This window comes from Chiloscyllium punctatum, chromosome 5, assembly GCF_047496795.1.
Source record: "Chiloscyllium punctatum isolate Juve2018m chromosome 5, sChiPun1.3, whole genome shotgun sequence".
In the NCBI taxonomy this organism is placed as follows: Eukaryota; Metazoa; Chordata; class Chondrichthyes; order Orectolobiformes; family Hemiscylliidae; genus Chiloscyllium; species Chiloscyllium punctatum.
This window is the reverse complement of record NC_092743.1, coordinates 18,420,095-18,437,929: the sequence shown is the minus strand read 5'-3', so window position 1 is coordinate 18,437,929 and position 17,835 is coordinate 18,420,095. Positions and strand designations below refer to the sequence as shown.

At 44.0% G+C, this 17,835-nt stretch overlaps 1 protein-coding gene across 2 annotated transcripts in view; it reads left to right on the top strand.

The window, feature by feature from the left end:
• The window catches only part of ralbp1 (ralA binding protein 1), a 69,152-nt gene that overhangs the window by 17,627 nt on the left and 33,690 nt on the right, over window positions 1-17,835 (top strand). The window contains exon 1 of one of the 2 annotated variants that reach the window (XM_072569853.1): window positions 11,080-11,216. The exons of the other annotated variant lie outside the window; for it this stretch is intronic. The gene's annotated coding sequence lies outside the window, so the exon portion shown is untranslated. Of the gene's footprint in view, window positions 1-11,079; window positions 11,217-17,835 lie in introns of those variants that run through there. 2 annotated transcript variants of the gene reach the window in all.

The window sequence follows — 17,835 nt, the reverse complement described above, 5'->3', positions numbered from 1 at the left end:
TCAGCGGAGCAGTCAGAGAAAACACAGAGAGAATTTCCTTCCTGTGAAATGATGATAGACTTTGTCAGAACCTTGCCCCAGCCTTTGGCAGGGAGCGCCGTATGGTGGGATTGTCTTACGAGCAATGGTTGCATAGGGTTGGGACTCATTGAAGTTTAGAAGAATGAGAGATTCTCATTGAGAAATCTAGGATTCTTATGGCTCTTGACAGAGCAAAAAATGAAAGGACATTTTCCCTCATGGGAGAGTCTAGGACCAAAGGGCATTGTCTTCAGAGTAAAGGGACCCCAATTTAAAACTGAGATGAGGAGGAATTTCTTCTTTCAGAGGGCTGAGAGTCTTTGGAATTTCTAGGCACAGCAAGCTGTGTGGGCAGAGTCCTTGTGTATAGTTAAGGCTGAGATGGCTAGATTCTTGACCAAGAGTACGGGTAAAGGCATGAAAATGGATGTGAGGAATGTTGGATCAGCCATGACCCTATTGAAAGGAGTAGCAGGCTTGAGGGGCTGAATGGCCTATTTCTGTTCCTTTTCCTTATTGTCTTATAGAGTTTTAACCGGTTCCTTTCATATGTCATTTGCCTTGAGGATAATTGTATCATTCCAGCTGAGATCAGCTGCTGGTCTGTGTGGCACAAAACTTGCACTTTTATTGACTGGATCTGGAGTTGATGGTTTTTTTAAACAAAGGGTTCTTGTTCTATTTTGATACAAATATTAATTTTGATGGTTGCTGCTCTGATTCTTCTCTGAAATTATCTGGTTCCTCAGTACTTTCTTGACGGAACATATTTTCCTCATACTACGTTTCCTTGGCATTGGGTATGGTCCTTGCAGCAGGAGGTTAGGTGGTGAATATTTTGATCTTCCCTGCCATGATATATTGCAGCAAAATTAGCAGTTTACTGTTTCCACATCGCAATCCATTTCTCTACCACTGACTCATTCCATGAAATTTAAATTGTTTCCTACCCATTTTACAGATTCCGCTGCTGTGGACTTCCCCAGTGACCTGCTAGTTGATGAGATTACTTACAGTGTGGAAACAGGCCCTTCGGCCAAACAAGTCCACACCGACCCATTCCCCTATATTTACCCTTTCACCTAACACTACGGGCAATTTAGCATGGCCAATTCATCTAACCTGCACATTTTTGGACTGTGGGAGGAAGCCAGAGCACCCAGAGGAAACCCATGCAGACACACGGAGAATGTGCAAACTCCACACAGTCAGTCGCCTGAGGTGGGAATTGAACCCGGGTCTCTGGCACTGTGAGGCAGCAGTGCTAACCAGTGTGCCACCATGCTGCCCGTGATGCCCAAGAAGAGATGAAACTCAGTTAGAAATCAGGAGACGATTTCTTGTTGAATTTCTTTCATTTTTTCCATACTGTTGATAGCTGAACATTTCTGTCATGTCTGTGGAAGGACATGAAATGTGTAAATTTTGAAATTAGATGTAGTTTGTTAGTAATAGAGTCATAGAGTCCTACAGCATGGAGACAGGCCCTTTGGCCCAAACTGGTCCATGCTGACCAAAATGTCCATCCACGCTAATCCCATTTCCCTGCACTTGGCCTATATCCTTCTAATCCTTTCCTGTCCATTTGTCCAAATGCCTTTTAAATGTTGTTAACATACCCGCCTCAACCACTACTGCTGGCAACTCATTCCACATGCGTATCACCCTCTGTGTAAACAACTTGCCCCTCAGGTTCCTTTTTATGCTTTCCCCTTTAACCTTAAAATTATGCCCTCTTGTCCTTGATTTCCTAACCCTGGGAAAAAGACTGGGTGCCTTCTTTGACTTTGACAGGTTAAAATGGCTACGATGAGAGTCTTTTCTCTGATTATCAGAAGTGTATTTCAACATGATTTGGACAACATTTGGTCTCTCATTTTGGGTGACTTATTATTTCTGAAGTACAAAGTTGGCAGAAGCGAGGACTGCAAATGCTGGAGATTAGAGTCAAGATTAGAGTGGTGCTGGAAATACACAGCAGGTCAGGCAACATCCAAGGAGCAGGAAGTTCTGATGAAGGGCTCCTGCCCGAAATGTCGATTTTCCTGTTCCTCGGATGCTGCTGACCTGCTGTGCATTCCCAGCACCACTCTAATCTTGAATTACGAAGTTGTCAGTTTCACTATCCTGACTTGGAAACATATCACAGTTTTACCGTTATCACTGGGTCAAAATCCTCAAGCTCCCTTTATAACTGCGCTGTTAGTGTTGCTACACCACATGGACTTCAGTGGTTCAAGGATCACCTTCCCAAGGGCAAGGGGGTTGAGCAACCTATGCTAGCTTAACTGGAGAAGTCTACATCCCACGATCAGATTTAAACAAAGCTGAATTTAAAACCAAAGCTGATGCTCCAGATAATACTGAGGCAGTGAAAGTTGAAGGTCCAGAATGCTATGTAACGATTATCAGCAATTTAGCCAGATTTGTCCAGACCAAGTTGTGCAGAGAAATGCTGATGAGTTCAGTGGGCAAAAAGTTGCACCTTAATAGGTTAGGGACCAGCATTCTGGGTAGGCAGGTTTACTACTGCAACACAGCTACGTTTAAACTAAGTAGAGGGGGGGAGGGGACAAACTGGATGTTTAAGAAGGAAATTGAAGGGAAAGTTCGAACAAGGGAAGTCGAGAAAGACAACTGTATCAATGAAGCAGAAAACTCAAAAAGGGATCATGCTGTAAGGTTGAGTGAAATAGGAGTTGATGGGAAGGGTGAGGGCAGTAACAAATTAAAAATACTATACATGAATGCACGAAGCATTAGAAATAAGATGGATGAGCTTGAGGCTCTTTTGGAAACTGGCAGATATGATATTGTGGGGATAACTGAGACGTGGCTTCAAGTGGACAGGGCCTGGGAAATGAATATTCAAGGCAACACGTGCTATCATAAGGACAGACTGACGGGCAGAGGGGGTGGGGTGGCCATGTTGGTAAGGGATGATATTCAGTCCCTTGCGCGGGGGACCTAGAATCAGGGGATGTAGAGTCAGTGTGGATAAAGCTGAGAAATTCTAAGGGTAAAAAGACCCTCTCAGGAGTTATCTACAGGCTCCCAAACAGTAGTCTGGATGTTGGATGTAAGTTGAATCAGGAGCTGAAATTGGCCTGTCGCAAAGATGTTACTACAGTTGTTATGGGGGATTTCAACATGCAGGTAGACTGGGAGAATCAGGATGGGTATTGGACCTCAAGAAAGAGACTTTATGGAGTGCCTCCGAGATGGATTCTTAGAACAGCAGGTGCTGAAGCCTACCAGGGAGAAGGCAATTCTGGATCTGGTATTGTGCAACGAACCAGAATTGATCAGGGACCTCGAAGTGAAGGAGCCATTGGGAAGTAGTGACCATAATACAATAAGCTTCAATCTGCAATTTGAGAGGGAGAGGGTACAATCAGAAGTGACAATATTTCTGTTGAATAAAGGGAACTGTGTGTGTGTCCAGGAAGCTTTTCTAACGCAGTATGAGGGGAGGCCATATTGGATTTGGTACTCGGTAACGAACCGGGACAAGTGGTGGGCTTGTTAGTGGGTGAACATTTTGGTGATGGCGACCACAATTCTGTGACTTTCACCTTGGTTATGGAGAGAGATAGGTGCGCACAACAAGGAAGTTTTTACAATTGGGGGAAGGGAAATTACGATGCTGTAAGACAGGATTTGAGGAGCATACGTTGGGAGCATAGGCTGTCAGGGAAGGATGTGGTGGAAATGTGGGACTTTTTCAAGGAGCAGATACGACGTGTCCTTGATATGTATGTACCGATCAGGCAGGAAAGAAATGGTCGTGTGAGGGAGCCTTGGTTGACGAGGGAGGTTGAATGTCTAGTAAAGAGGAAGAAGGAGGCTTACATAAGGTTGAGGAAACAAGGTTCAGACAGAGCAGTGGAGGGATACAGGATAGCCAGAAGGGACCTGAAGAAAGGGATTAGGAGAGCTAAGAGAGGGCATGAAAAATCCCTGGCGGATAGGATCAAGGATAACCCCAAGGCATTCTATGCGTATGTGAGAAACCTGAGAATGACGAGAACGAGGGTAGGTCCGATCAAGGACAGTGGTGGGAGACTGTGTATTGAGTCGGAAGAGATAGGAGAGGTCTTGAACAAGTACTTCTCTTCAGTATTTACGAACGAGAGGGACCGTATTGTTGAAGAGGAGAGTGTGAAACGGACTGATAAGCTAGAAGAGATACCTGTTAGGAAGGAAGATGTGTTGGACATTTTGAACAACTTGAGGATAGACAAGTCCCCCGGGCCTGACGGGATATATCCTAGGATTATGTGGGAAGCAAGAGAGGAAATTGCAGTACCGTTGGCAATGATCTTCTCGTCTTCACTGGCAACTGGGGTGGTACCAGGGGACTGGAGAGTAGCGAATGTTGTGCCCCTGTTCAAAAAAGGGAATAGGGATAACCCCGGGAATTACAGGCCAGTTAGTCTTACTTCTGTGGTAGGCAAAGTAATGGAAAGGGTACTGAGGGATAGGATTTACGAGTATCTGGAAAGACACTGCTTGATTAGGGACAGCCAGCACGGATTTGTGAAGGGTAGGTCTTGCCTTACAAGTCTTATTGAATTCTTCGAGGAGGTGACCAAGCATGTGGATGAGGGTAGAGCAGTGGATGTAGTGTACATGGATTTTAGTAAGGCATTTGATAAGGTTCCCCATGGTAGGCTTATGCGGAAAGTCAGGAGGCATGGGATAGAGGGAAATTTGGCCAATTGGATAGAAAACTGGCTAACCGGTCGAAGTCAGAGAGTGGTGGTAGATGGTAAATATTCAGCATGGAGTCCAGTTACAAGTGGAGTTCCGCAGGGATCAGTTCTGGGTCCTCTGCTGTTTGTAATTTTTATTAATGACTTAGAGGAGGGAGTCGAAGGGTGGGTCAGTAAATTTGCAGATGATACAAAGATAGGTGGAGTTGTGGACAGTGAGGAGGGCTGTTGTCGGCTGCAGAGGGACTTAGATATGATGCAGAGCTGGGCTGAGGAGTGGCAGATGGAGTTGAACCCTGCCAAGTGTGAGGTTGTCCATTTTGGAAGAACAAATAAGAATGCGGAATACAGGGTTAATGGAAGGGTTCTTGGTCAGGTGGAGGAACAGAGGGATCTTGGGGTCTATGTACATAGATCTTTGAAGGTTGCCACTCAGGTGGATAGAGTTTGTAAGAAGGCCTATGGAGTATTATCGTTCATTAGCAGAGGGATTGAATTCAAGAGTCGTGAGGTGATGTTGCAGCTGTACAGGACTTTGGTTAGGCCACATTTGGAGTACTGTGTGCAGTTCTGGTCGCCTCTCTTTAGGAAAGATGTGGAAGCTTTGGAGAGGGTGCAGAGAAGATTTACCAGGATGTTGCCTGGAATGGAGAGTAGGTCGTACGAGGATAGGTTGAGAGTTCTCGGCCTTTTCTCGTTGGAACGGCGAAGGATGAGGGGTGACTTGATAGAGGTTTATAAGATGATCAGAGGAATAGATAGAGTAGACAGTCAGAAACTTTTTCCCCGGGTACAACAGAGTGTTACAAGGGGACATAAATTTAAGGTGAAGGGTGGAAGGTATAGGGGAGATGTCAGGGGTGGGTTCTTTACCCAGAGAGTGGTGGGGGCATGGAATGCGCTGCCCGAGGGAGTGGTAGAGTCAGATTCATTGGCGACCTTTAAGCGGCATTTGGATAGGTACATGGATGGGTGCTTAATCTAGGATAGAAGTTCGGCACAACATCGTGGGCCGAAGGGCCTGTTCTGTGCTGTATTGTTCTATGTTCTATGTTCTAACTATGGAGCTATGAGGGAGGAGCTGGCCAAAGTTCAATGGTGCAATACCTTAGCAGGGATGACAGTGGAGGAACAATGGCGGATATTTCTGTGTATAATGCAGAAGATGCAGGATTAGTTCATTCCAAAAAGGAAGAAAGATCCTAGGAGGAGGCATGGGTGGCCGTGGTTGACAAGGGAAGTTAAGAAACATATAAAGTTAAAAGAGAAAAAGTACAACATAGCAAAGATAATTGGGAAAACGGAGGACTGGGAAGCTTTTAAAGAACAACAGAGGATTACGAAGAAGGAAATATGCAGAGAAAAAATGAGGTACGAAGGTAAACTGGCCAAAAATATAAAGAAGGATAGTAAAAGCTTTTTTAGGTATGTGAAAGGCAGAAAAATGGTTAAGACTAAAATTGGGCCCTTGAAGACAGAAACAGGGGAATATATTACGGGGAACAAAGAAATGGCAGAAGAATTGAATTGGTACTTCAGATCTGTGTTCACTGGGGAAGACACAAGCAATCACTGAGGTAACAGTGGCTGAAGGACCTGAACTGAAGGGAATTTATATTTGCCAGGAATTGGTGTTGGAGAGACTGTTAGGTCTGAAGGTTGATAAGTCCCCGTGGCCTGATGGCCTACATCCCAGGGTACTGAAGGAGGTGGCTCTAGAAATCATGGATGCGTTGATGATTATTTTCCAGAGTTCAATAGATTCGGGATCAGTTCCTGCGGATTGGAGGGTGGCTAATGTTGTTCCACTTTTTAAGAAAGGGGGGAGAGAGAAAGCAGGAAATTATAGACCAGTTAGTCTGACCTCAGTGGTGGGAAAGATGGTGGAGTCTATTATAAAGGATGAAATTACGACACATCTGGATAATAGTAACAGGATAGGTCAGAGTCAGCATGGATTTATGAATGGGAAATCATGTTTGACTAATCTTTTGGAATTTTTTGAGGATGTAACTCTGAAGATGGACGAGGGAGATCCAGTAGATGTAGTGTACCTGGACTTTCAGAAAGCTTTTGATAAAGTCCCACATAGGAGGTTAGTGAGCAAAATTAGGGGGCATGGTATTGGGGGCAAAGTACTAACTTGGATTGAAAGTTGGTTGGCTGATAGGAAACAAAGAGTAGTGATAAACAGTTCCATTGCGGAATGGCAGGCAGTGACCAGTGGGGTACCACAGGGATCAGTGCTGGGACTGCAGCTTTTTACAATATATGTTAATAATATAGAAGATGCTATTAGTAATAATATTAGCAAATTTGCTGATGATACTAAGCTGGGTGGCAGGGTGAAATGTGAGGAGGATGTTAGGAGATTACAAGGTGACCTGGACAGGTTAGGTGAGTGGTCAGTTGCATGGCAGATGCAGTTTAATGTGGATAAATGTATGGTCATCACTTTGGTGGCAAGAACAGGAAGGCAGATTACTACCTCAATGGAATCAATTTAGGTAAATGGGCAGTACAAAGAGATCTGGGTGTTCTTGTACACCAGTCAATGAAGGCAAGCATGCAGGTACAGCAGGTAGTGAAGAAGGCTAATAGTATGCTGGCCTTCATAACAAGAGGGATTGAGTATAGAAGCAAAGAGGTTCTTCTGCAGCTGTACAGGGCCCTGGTGAGACCACACCTGGAGTACTGTGTGCAGTTCTGGTCTCCAAATTTGAGGAAAGACATTCTGGCTATTGAGGAAGTGCAGCGTAGGTTCACGAGGTCAATTCCTGGAATGGCAGGACTACCTTACGCTGAAAGACTGGAGCGACTGGGCTTGTATACCCTTGAGTTTAGAAGACCGAGAGGGGATCTGATTGAGACATATAAGATTATTAAAGGATTGGACACTCTGGAGGCAGGAAACATGTTTCAGCTGATGGGTGAATGCCGAACCAGAGGACACAGCTTAAAAATACGGGGTAGACCATTTAGGACAGAGATGAGGAGAAACGTCTTCACCCAGAGAGTGGTGGCTGTGTGGAATGCTCTGCCCCAGAGGGCAGTGGAGGCCCAGTCTCTGGATTCATTTAAGAAAGAGTTGGATAGAGCTCTCAAGGATAGTGGAATCAAGGGTTATGGAGATAAGGCAGGAATAGGATACTGATTAGGAATGATCGGCCATGATCATATTGAATGGTGGTGCAGGCTCGAAGGGCAGAATGGCCTACTCCTGCACCTATTGGCTATTGTCTATTGTCTAAAGTTGTCAAATAGAAAATGTAAAGTTCATTTTGGAAGGGAGAATAAACGAAGTGTTATTTAAATGGAGAAAAAGAGACTTAGGGATACTTGTACATAAAATACAGAAAGCTAGCACACAGATGCCACAGATAATCACAAACACTAATGGAATGTTGGCCCTTATTTCAAGGGAGTTGGAGTAAGAGTAGAGAAATCTTACAACAATTGTACAAGGTGCTGGTGAGACCACATCTGGAGTACATGCAAAGTTTTGGTCCCCTTATCTAAGGAAAGATATTTCATCTGAGGTAGTTCAGAGAAGCTTCACTAGGATGGTCCCTGTTATGGAGGTATTGTCTAATGAGCAAAATTTAAAACAGTTTGGGAATCTACTCACTGGAGTTTAGAATAATGAGAGGTATTCTAATTGAAACATATAGGATTCTTAAGGGGCTTGACAGGGTAAATGTTGAGAGGATGTTTTCCCTCATGGGAGAGTCTAGGACCAGAGGACATAGTGCCAGAGCAAAGGGGCACCAATTTAAGACTGAGATGAGGAGGAATTTCTTCTCTTGGAAGTTCTGAGTCTTTGGAACTCTTTGACAAAGAGAGCTGTGGGGGCAGAGTTCTTGTATACAGTTAAGGCTGAGATAGATAGATTCTTCATCAGTAAAGGGAAATCAAGGTTTATGAGGAATGGACAGCAAAGTAGACCGAGGAATATTGGATCAAATATGAGGCTTGAGGGAGCAAATGGCCTACTCCTGTTCCACATTTTAATCTTCATTCAATTAATGCAAAAGAACATTTGAAAAGTATTTTAGGAAAGTTAATGATGCAGAATGGTGATTGTGTTTGTTTACATAATATGAATATTTGTACTGCAAAAAGTGCATGACATTCTTTGGAATCTTTCAACATCACAACAATATTTTAGAATGTAAGACCCTTGACAGCAATGAAATTCTGCTTGATATTGCAAAAAGATTGTAATTAGCTGATTTTTAAATGGCTTTAACATTATGTTACTGTTAACAATTAACCGTTCAGGAAACACAACACCAGGTTATAGAAGTAAATGAGGATTGTAGATGCTGGAGATCAGAGTCGAGGATGGCGTGCTGGAAAAGAACAGCAGGTTAGGCAGCTTCTGAGGAGCAGGAGAGTCGACATTTCAGGCATAAATCCTTCATCAAGAACGAGGCTCATGGAATGGGAGGGGGGGGTTCTGAGAGATAAATGGGAGGGGTTTGGGGTTGGTGGGAAGGTAGCTGGAAATACAAAAGGTAGTTGAAGCTGGGGGAGAAGGTGATAGGTCAGAGAGGAGGGTGGAGCGGATGGATGGAAAAGACAATGGACAGGTTAAGAGGGCAGTGCCGAGTTGGAGGCTTGGGACTGGGATAAGGTGGGGGAGGGAAAGTGAGGAACCTGGTGAAATCCACATTGATACCGTGTGGTTGCAGGGTCCCAAGGCGGCAAATGAGGTGTTCCAAGGCCCGGGACCAATAAAGATTCAGGAAGTGTCCCCAGCTGCAGCTCCTGGAAGCCTGAGTTTCGGAACTGGAATGATGGCTGGGACACATAGCAGCATTTGCAAGGCTGAGAGTATTGGGATAACACGTAGAGTGGTAGTCACACTGATAACAGTCCATAGTTAGGGAGAGAATGGATGACACAGGCAGAGTAAAAGGGCTAGGGGCAGGCATTGGAGAAATCATCTGTGGCCATTTCCCTGCAAAACAGATATACCAATTTCAATATTGTTGAAGGGAATGGCCTCTCAAAGTAACATCATGCAAATTCATTGCATCACGGTTGGTTCTACTGCATGGGAAAGGAGGAGAAAATGTGGGAAAGCTGTGGTTATAGAACATTCAATTTTAAGGGAACAGATATCCATTTCCTTGGTCAGAGAATGAGACACCAGGATGGTTTGTTGCCTCCCTGATGTTAGGGCCAAGAATATTTCAGAATGGCTACAGGGCATTCGGAAGTTGGAAAGTGATCAAGCAGTGGTCATGGTACACAATGATACCAATGACAGAGGTTAAAAATTTAAAGGGATGAGGCGCCAAAAGCAGAACATAAATAAGTTAGGAAGTTAAAAAGTAGCATCTCAAAGGTGACACGTGCTAATCAGAGAACTAGCAGGATATATCAAATAAATACATGGCCAGAGACATTGTGCAAGGGTTTCTCAGAGCCCTGGGGATTAGGACCAATTCTGAGAGAAAAGTGTGACCAGCTGAAAATGATGCATCTGAGCAGGACCCAGGCTGATGTCCTAGGGAGAGTATTTGGTCGTGCACTTGGGGAGAGTTTAAACTACAATGGCAGGGGGAATGGGGACATATGTGGGGACACAGTAGGGAAGGAAACAGGGCAAAAGTAGAGAGAATCAGAAATAAAAAGTTATATAGTCAGAGCATCAAGCCATAGTGCAAAATAACGTTGACAGGATTAAAAATGTTAAGAAGACAAGACTTAAGGTCTTGTATTTTAATGCACAGAGCATTCACGTTAAAGCAGATGAATTAGTCACGCAAATATAATTATAAATATACACAATAGTTGAAATTGCAGAGACGTAACTGCAAGGTGTCCTTGGATAAGAACTGAATGGCGATAGTTTAAAAAACGGGGAAGTACGACGCGCTAAAACTCCTGCTTAGTTGATGTATTTTGCAGTATTAACAAGGTAACTGTGGAAAAACTTCACTCGGACTGTATTCAGAACGGTCATGTGACCGATGGCTGGCAGACTCTTGGGTGTCTGCACCTGCGCAGTAACACCGAGCCGGAGCCCGCATACTGACCCTTGCGCAGCAACACCGTGCTTGAGCCCTCACACTGACGCTTGCGCAGTGACACCGTGCCGGAGCTCCCACACTGACGCTTACGCAATGTCGTCCAGCCGGCGTCCACGCAGTGACGCCGAAGCGGAGCCCGCACATTGACACTTGCGCAGTATCGCCTAGTCCGTGTTGGCACGCCGGCGCTTGCGCAATGTCGCCAAGTTCAGGTGTGTACGCCAGCGCGTGCGCAGTGTCGCCGAGGCCGTGTTTGCACGCTGGCGCTTGCGCAGTGTCGCCGAGGCCGTGTTTGCACGCTGGCGCTTGCGCAGTGTCGCCGAGCCCAGTGGGCCTCTCCTCCCCCGTCCAACAGCTGTAGGGCCGCGGCCGGTGGCGGTTCGCTATGTCGGCAAGAATCAGAGCTGCAATTCCTGGATCGGTATTGCTGTAAGATGAGGTAAAAGTGCAAGATGTTTCCTCGGAGGATAGCGGTGTATTTTTAAAAAAATATATACACATTAAAGTCCAGAGGAGATGTGAAGGAAGGAACGATGATGGTAGTCTAGGCCTGACTCGCATCACCGACCTTGATTAGGAGGGAAAGCCGTGGCTGGAAGGGAGCAGAGGGCCTTGTTGACATAAGATGACTTACCCCGGGGCGCTCTTAACCGGACTCCCTCCCCACTCCCTATGAGAGGCATCCCGATCCCATGCAGTTCCCCGGAGCGCCAGAGATGCTACACTGTGGTCCGGGGCACATTTGTTCCCCTCCCCAGCCCCATGTTATTACTTTCAGATGAAAATCCCTTCCTTTAGACTCCTCCACTTCAAGATACCAGCTATCTTTTTTTTTGCATTTTCTGCACCCTCTCTTTCGTCCGTCTTCCACCTTGGACCCTAAACTAGGTTGTTTTTAAAAGGCCGGGGGAGGGGGAGTGCAAATGCATCGTTTGACTTTTAACAAATAACTAAGCACTACTTTTGTAATTTACTTCATTTGCACTCTGCTGGTTGTTCTTCATTCGTCTGTTTGACTTTTTATTTAAGCAGTATTACTCGATGTGACATCTTGCAGTTCTGTGTGATGCATGGGGGTAATTTAGGATTCTTCAGATTTTTCTTTCCTGCTGCAAACGTGGCTGAAAAGTATCTCAGCTTTCAACAGCAGTAATGACTGACTTGGGTAGGAATGCATTGTTGGTAGGAAAACATCTGTTGACAGTTTCACTGAATGTGCAGTGAATTCACCTAAAATGTCGCTACTGATTATTGCCACTGCAGTCAGGCATTATCAAGTTGGAGAAAGTGAGGACTGCAGATGCTGGAGACCAGAGTAAAATGTGTGGTGCTGGAAAAGCACAGCCGGTCAGGCAGCATCTGAGGAACAGGACAGTCAACGTTTCAAGCATAAGGTCTTTGTCAGAAATGCGGGGTGGCCCAAGGGGTGAGAGATAAATGGGAGGGGGAGGGGGCTGGGGAACGTAGCTGGGAATGTGATAGGTAGATAAAGGTAGGGGGTGATGGTGATAGGTCAGAAAGGAGGGTTGAGCAGATAGGTGGGAAGGAAGATGGACAGATTGGACAGTTCAAGAGGATGGTGCTGAGTTGGAGGGTTGATCTGGGATAAGGTTGGGATGGGGAGATGAGGAAACTGGTGAAATCGACATTGATCCTGTGTGGTTGGAGGGTCCCAAGGCAGAAGATGAGGGGTTCTTCCTCCAGACCTCAGTTGGCTAGAATTTGGCGTTGGAGGAGGCCTGGGACTTGCATGTCCTTGGTGGAGTTTGAGGAGGAGTTGAAGTGTTCAGCCACAGGGCAGTGGGGTTGTTTAGTACGTGTCCAAGAGGTATTCTCTGAAATGTTCCGCAAGTTGGCGTCCTATCTTCCCAATGTAGAGAAGACCACATTCGAGAGCAACAGACACAGTAAATCATGTGTGTGGCAGTGCAGCAAAATATCTGTCGGATGTGGAAGGGTCCACTTTATCAAGTTGGAGTTTGGTTTTAGGATCTTGTGGTCGATGTTGAGAAAGAGTGTTTTGAAACTTATCATATACACAACTCTGTTGTGTATAGACAATTTCTAAAAGTGAAGTGAGTGGCTAAAACTGTGACAGACTGAGCTCAACCCTAACTAGTTTTGCTTAAGATGAGCCTTGACTAGTCTCTGAACCATTTTTGAATTGTAAATGTCCTCATACTTCACTATTTGTTACTTTTTCTATCTAGCTAATCTTTTCCAATCATTTTCATATTTCTATATCTGTGAAAATCCTTTAAACAGAAACTGCTTAGTTGAATGTGATGTTATGACGTGTGCAGTAGGTGATATTGTTTGAAATCTACTGTGCTAAAGCGCTTCATATATCCCAAGCTGCTACCAGTTGCTCCCTCTTAAGAGTCCAATCCATTTGAAATATTAACACTGCTTTCTCCCACAGATACTGCCAGACTTGCTGAGTTTCACCAATGAATTCAATTTTTGTACCACTGATTCCTAATCTGGCTGATTTCTTTTTAACATTAGATTCCCTTCAGCGTGGAAACAGGTCTTTCGGCCCAACTAGTCCACACTGACTCTCCAAAGAGTAACCCACCCAGTCCCATTCCCCTCTGACTAATGCACCTAACTCTATTGGCAATGTAGCATGATCAATTCACCTAACCTGCACATCTTTGGATTGTGGGTGGAAACCGTAGCACTGGGAGGAAACCCACGCAGACAAGGGGAGAATGTGCAAACTCCACACAGTCACCTGAGGCTGGAATCGAACCTCAGTTCCTGGCTGTGTGAGGAAGTAGTGCTAACCACTGAGCCACCGTGCTGCCCCCCGAGACAGTGAATGTTGCAAAACCCTGCCCTAACTGCATTTGTTGAGAGAGAAATAGTTAATATTTTGTGCTGGTATGACATCCGTTATGGCTGATTTTTTATCTTGACTGGCAGAATGAGCAACTTCCCTTCACCCTCTGGTCTGCCTTTTCCTCCTCCTCTTCCCCTTCATTTCTATGCTTCCCTTCTGTGCGGTCTTCCAAAACCAAGCCAGTTTATAAGTGCAGACAGTGATACTCAGCCTTGTAGACTTCACTCCATTTTCTCTAAATTGTCATTGCTTATCTAAGATCTAATATTGAATGAGCAAGAATGTTTTTCAATTATTTGGTGAGAAGTATTTGTGGACTCAACCATTCATAATATATACAATTGATTTGGATGTGTGATCCAAATGTAATATTTCGATATTTGCAAGATACAAACCTAAGTAGGAGATGATGTTGTGAGGAAGATGTAATACAGCTTCAGGAGGACTTGAACAGTGAATGGTCAAGAACATTGACAAATGGAAGATAATGTGGAAAAATGTGAAGTTATCCACTTTGGTAGGGGAACCAACTGTGCAGAATTTTTCTTAAAAAGGAAGTAGTTGGAAAGTGTGGATGTCGAAAGGTTCACCAGACTTGTTCCTTGAATGGTGGAACTGTTCTATGAGGAGAAATTGAGTAAACAGCCTAGATTCTCTCTTCAAAAAAAGAGATTTGAAATTTGTAACATAGTTAAAGGTAGAGTCAGTTCAGCTGAGGTGTTTTCCTTGTTGGAGAATCCAGAACCAGAAAGCATAATTTAAAAATAAAGGGGATGACATTTTAGGTCCAACATGAATTTTTTTTAACTCAATGTTGTCTAGCTGAGTTATAGCAGTCTATACTGTTGCCATTATGTGTCAATGGTGAAAGGACTGAATATTGAAGATGAGGGTTTAGATCAGAGTGGTGCTGGAAAAGCACAGCAGGTCAGGCAACATCCAAGGTGCAGGAAAATCGATGTTTCGGGCAAAAGCCCTTCATCAGGAAGCGGGAATTGAAGATGAGGATCTGGTGCCAATCAAACAGAGTGCTTTTTCCTGAATCAAGGATTCTACCCCTTGTTTTCAAATCCATCCAGGGTCTGGTCACTCCTCCTTTCTAATCTTTTAACCTTTTCCTACCCGATAACCAAGCTGTCCCTCTTGCCAATTTAAATTCCTTGAAAATTGATGACTGGCCTTCAGCCCACCTAGGTTTTCAGCTCTGAAATTCCCTTCCCAAACTTGTTTGGCTTTCCAGCTTATTTTCTTTTTAAACCTACCTGTTTGACCAAGCCTTTAGCTATCTACCTTAATAGTTCCTTGTATTGCTTGGTGTTATGGTTTGTTTTAGAATGTCTATTGGACAAATGTTGGGACACTTTATTCGGCTAAAAATGCCATATAAATGCACATTTGAAAAATCTGTCCCTGGGATGTGGGCAGCATTTATTGCCCAGGAACTGAGTGGCTTCCTGGACCATTTTTGAGGGTAGTTAAGAGTCAATTATATTGTTATGGGTCCAGAGTGATGTGTTGGTCAGATCAGGGAAGTAGTTCCCTAAAGAGCATTATTGAACCAGTGGGCTTTTATGACTGCCACCATTGGTTACATGATTGCCATTAGGCTAGCTTTTTTTAATTCCAGATTTTGGTTGAACTTTCATTTCAATATCTTCCATTGGTGGATTTGAACCTATGTGTCCAGGACTTTAGGGCCTGGGGTTCTGTAATCCCAGTCCAGTGACATTATCACTATTCCATTACCTCCCCTTTTAAAGAATTTGCAACGGGTAGTTTGTATCTGCATTTCCAGAGTAAAGAGAGAATGACCTGCCTGTGCTGAAATATAGAACAGATTAAAGTAATCAACCTTGCATCAAGCTGGAGCTAGGAGATGGAACTTCATTTACATTGTGGTAGTTCGAAGACAAACTTTCAGTGGAGATAAATTTTGCCTCTTGATTTCTGAATTATTATTTGTGCACCATCACATCAGGATTGCCAAATAAATTGGATTTTAATCTGATAATTTGAGTTGCACTCAAGTTGAGTTACCCAGTTACCCCCTCCTACTGCATAAACTGAACTGTTTGGACTTTGTTGAAATGAAGCCTGATGTGGACTCTTTGTTTTCATGGCTCAATAAACTGGCACGTTGAATAGTGGGATGTCAAACGGGCTGGCATTGGCACCACAGACTCAGTAGGTTTTGTCCAACTTGGTCAGCACTGGTTACTGCTCACGTTTGTCCTCCTTATTCCCTTGCATTATGGTCACTTGGGAGTAATAGTTTGAATTGTGGAATTATTTTGACAAATATTGAGTAACAGAGCTGAAAATGTGTTGCTGGAAAATGTGTTGCTGATGCCCGAAACGTCGATTCTCCTGTTCCTTGGATGCTGCCTGACCTGCTGCGCTTTTCCAGCAACACATTTTCAGCTCTGATCTCCAGCATCTGCAGTCCTCACTTTCTCCTCAAGTATTGAGTAACAGTCCGTTACTAGGTTTAGAAACCACTAGGGCTTGACATGGTTAGACTTTGGGCTGTCGTTGAGCTGACTGACTGAATAAATATTGTGGTATTGGTTGGATGAAATTGTCTCATTTTCTCAAATTTTCTCTTCATTGTGATGAGATTCTAAATCTTGGTTGTTTCCTGGAGGACAATTGATGCAAACCTAATTTTTGCAAATGGAAACAACAAAAAAGTCTTGATTAGGAGTTTGTATTTGAGAACTAGTTTTTGTTCGGCAAGATGAATGAGCCCAGATGGATGATGAAAGGCTATCCAGTGTCTTTCAGGGGACACTGTAGTATCCAGGTGGAGGATCCAGTGAGCTTTGACAAAGAGTCAGTTAGACTCGAAATGTTAGCTCTTTTCTCTCCTTACAGATGCTGCCAGACCTGCTGAAACTTTCCAGCATTTTCTCTCTTTTGGGTTGAGGATCCAGTGAGTCCTTACTTTACCTGGCTTTGAAGGCTCCAAAATCAATAGGAGTGCACTGAAGGTGGCAAATGATGAGTTGGTGGATTTGTTGTATGCAGAGTATAGCTGCACTTGGGAATAGTATCAGACCGTGAATCCCTCCACCATTCAGTGTGATTGTGGCGAATAAGCAACCTCATTTGTTATAGCCACCCTAGCCCCATAGCCCCTTTAACTATAGAGTCAAATCTACCCTTAGTCTTCTAAATTCCTTCTAAATGCAACCTAGTTTATTTAATCTCTTTTTGTAATTTAACATACTAGTAAATTTGTGCTGCATTTCTTCTAAGACTTGCTCTCAGGCAAGACTAAAGGACTGTTTGAACCTTCTGCAGGGCTGTGCTGTACTATGTTGTCTGATGGAAAGCTACAGCCTGAATCAGTATCAGAGTGTTCTAACAAAATGTCCCCAGTAAACTGTGGCTCTTGTTAACAATTAAACTACATTATAAGCAAAGTGAGGTCACTGTATCACTCAGAATATAATCAAATTAGGTAGAGGGTGGAGAAGTACACAGATTGCAAAGTTGCAATGCAGGTCAGTAAGACTGTAACAAAATCAAACCAAGTGCTGGGGCTTGCTCCTAAAGGGATAGGAAAGAAAAGTAGAAAAACTTTGCAAACCCTTGGTCAGATCATGAATGGAGTACAATACTGTTCACAGTTCTGGTCACCATATTTTAAAAGTGGTCAGGGTCATTTGGCCTCAAATCTTCGAGTGATCGTCCTCCAAGATAGGCAATAACGCAAAGAGGCTGAGAGCCAAGTTCAGGATCCACAGGGATGGCTTCAACTGGAATCTTGGGTTCATGTCGCACTACAGGTGACCTCACTATGCGATTCTCTCTTACTTACACTCTCTCTCACTCTGTCTCTCTCTCACACACACTCTCTGTCTCTCTCTCTCTCTGGCACACGCACATACGTATGAGTCTGTGGGGTGAATTTGTATTTGCAGATGCATCCTTTTTTTGCTCAAAAAATGCACAATCTGCAGACAGTCAATCCATGTAATGTTTTGTAAATTCCACTTTGGAAATAGAACCAATCTGACTCAAGATTGGTTCTACAGGCAGACTCTGACCTGACACCTTTAACGCATTGTCTGAGCTGGGATGTCACATTTTGTTATAAAACCTTAAGTTATCTTGAGAAGGCGACTTAAAAGAAGTTCTGGGATTTATGTATTAATGAACCAAAACCTGCATTCTAAAAGACGAAAGACTTAACAATCCAGATTTGTTC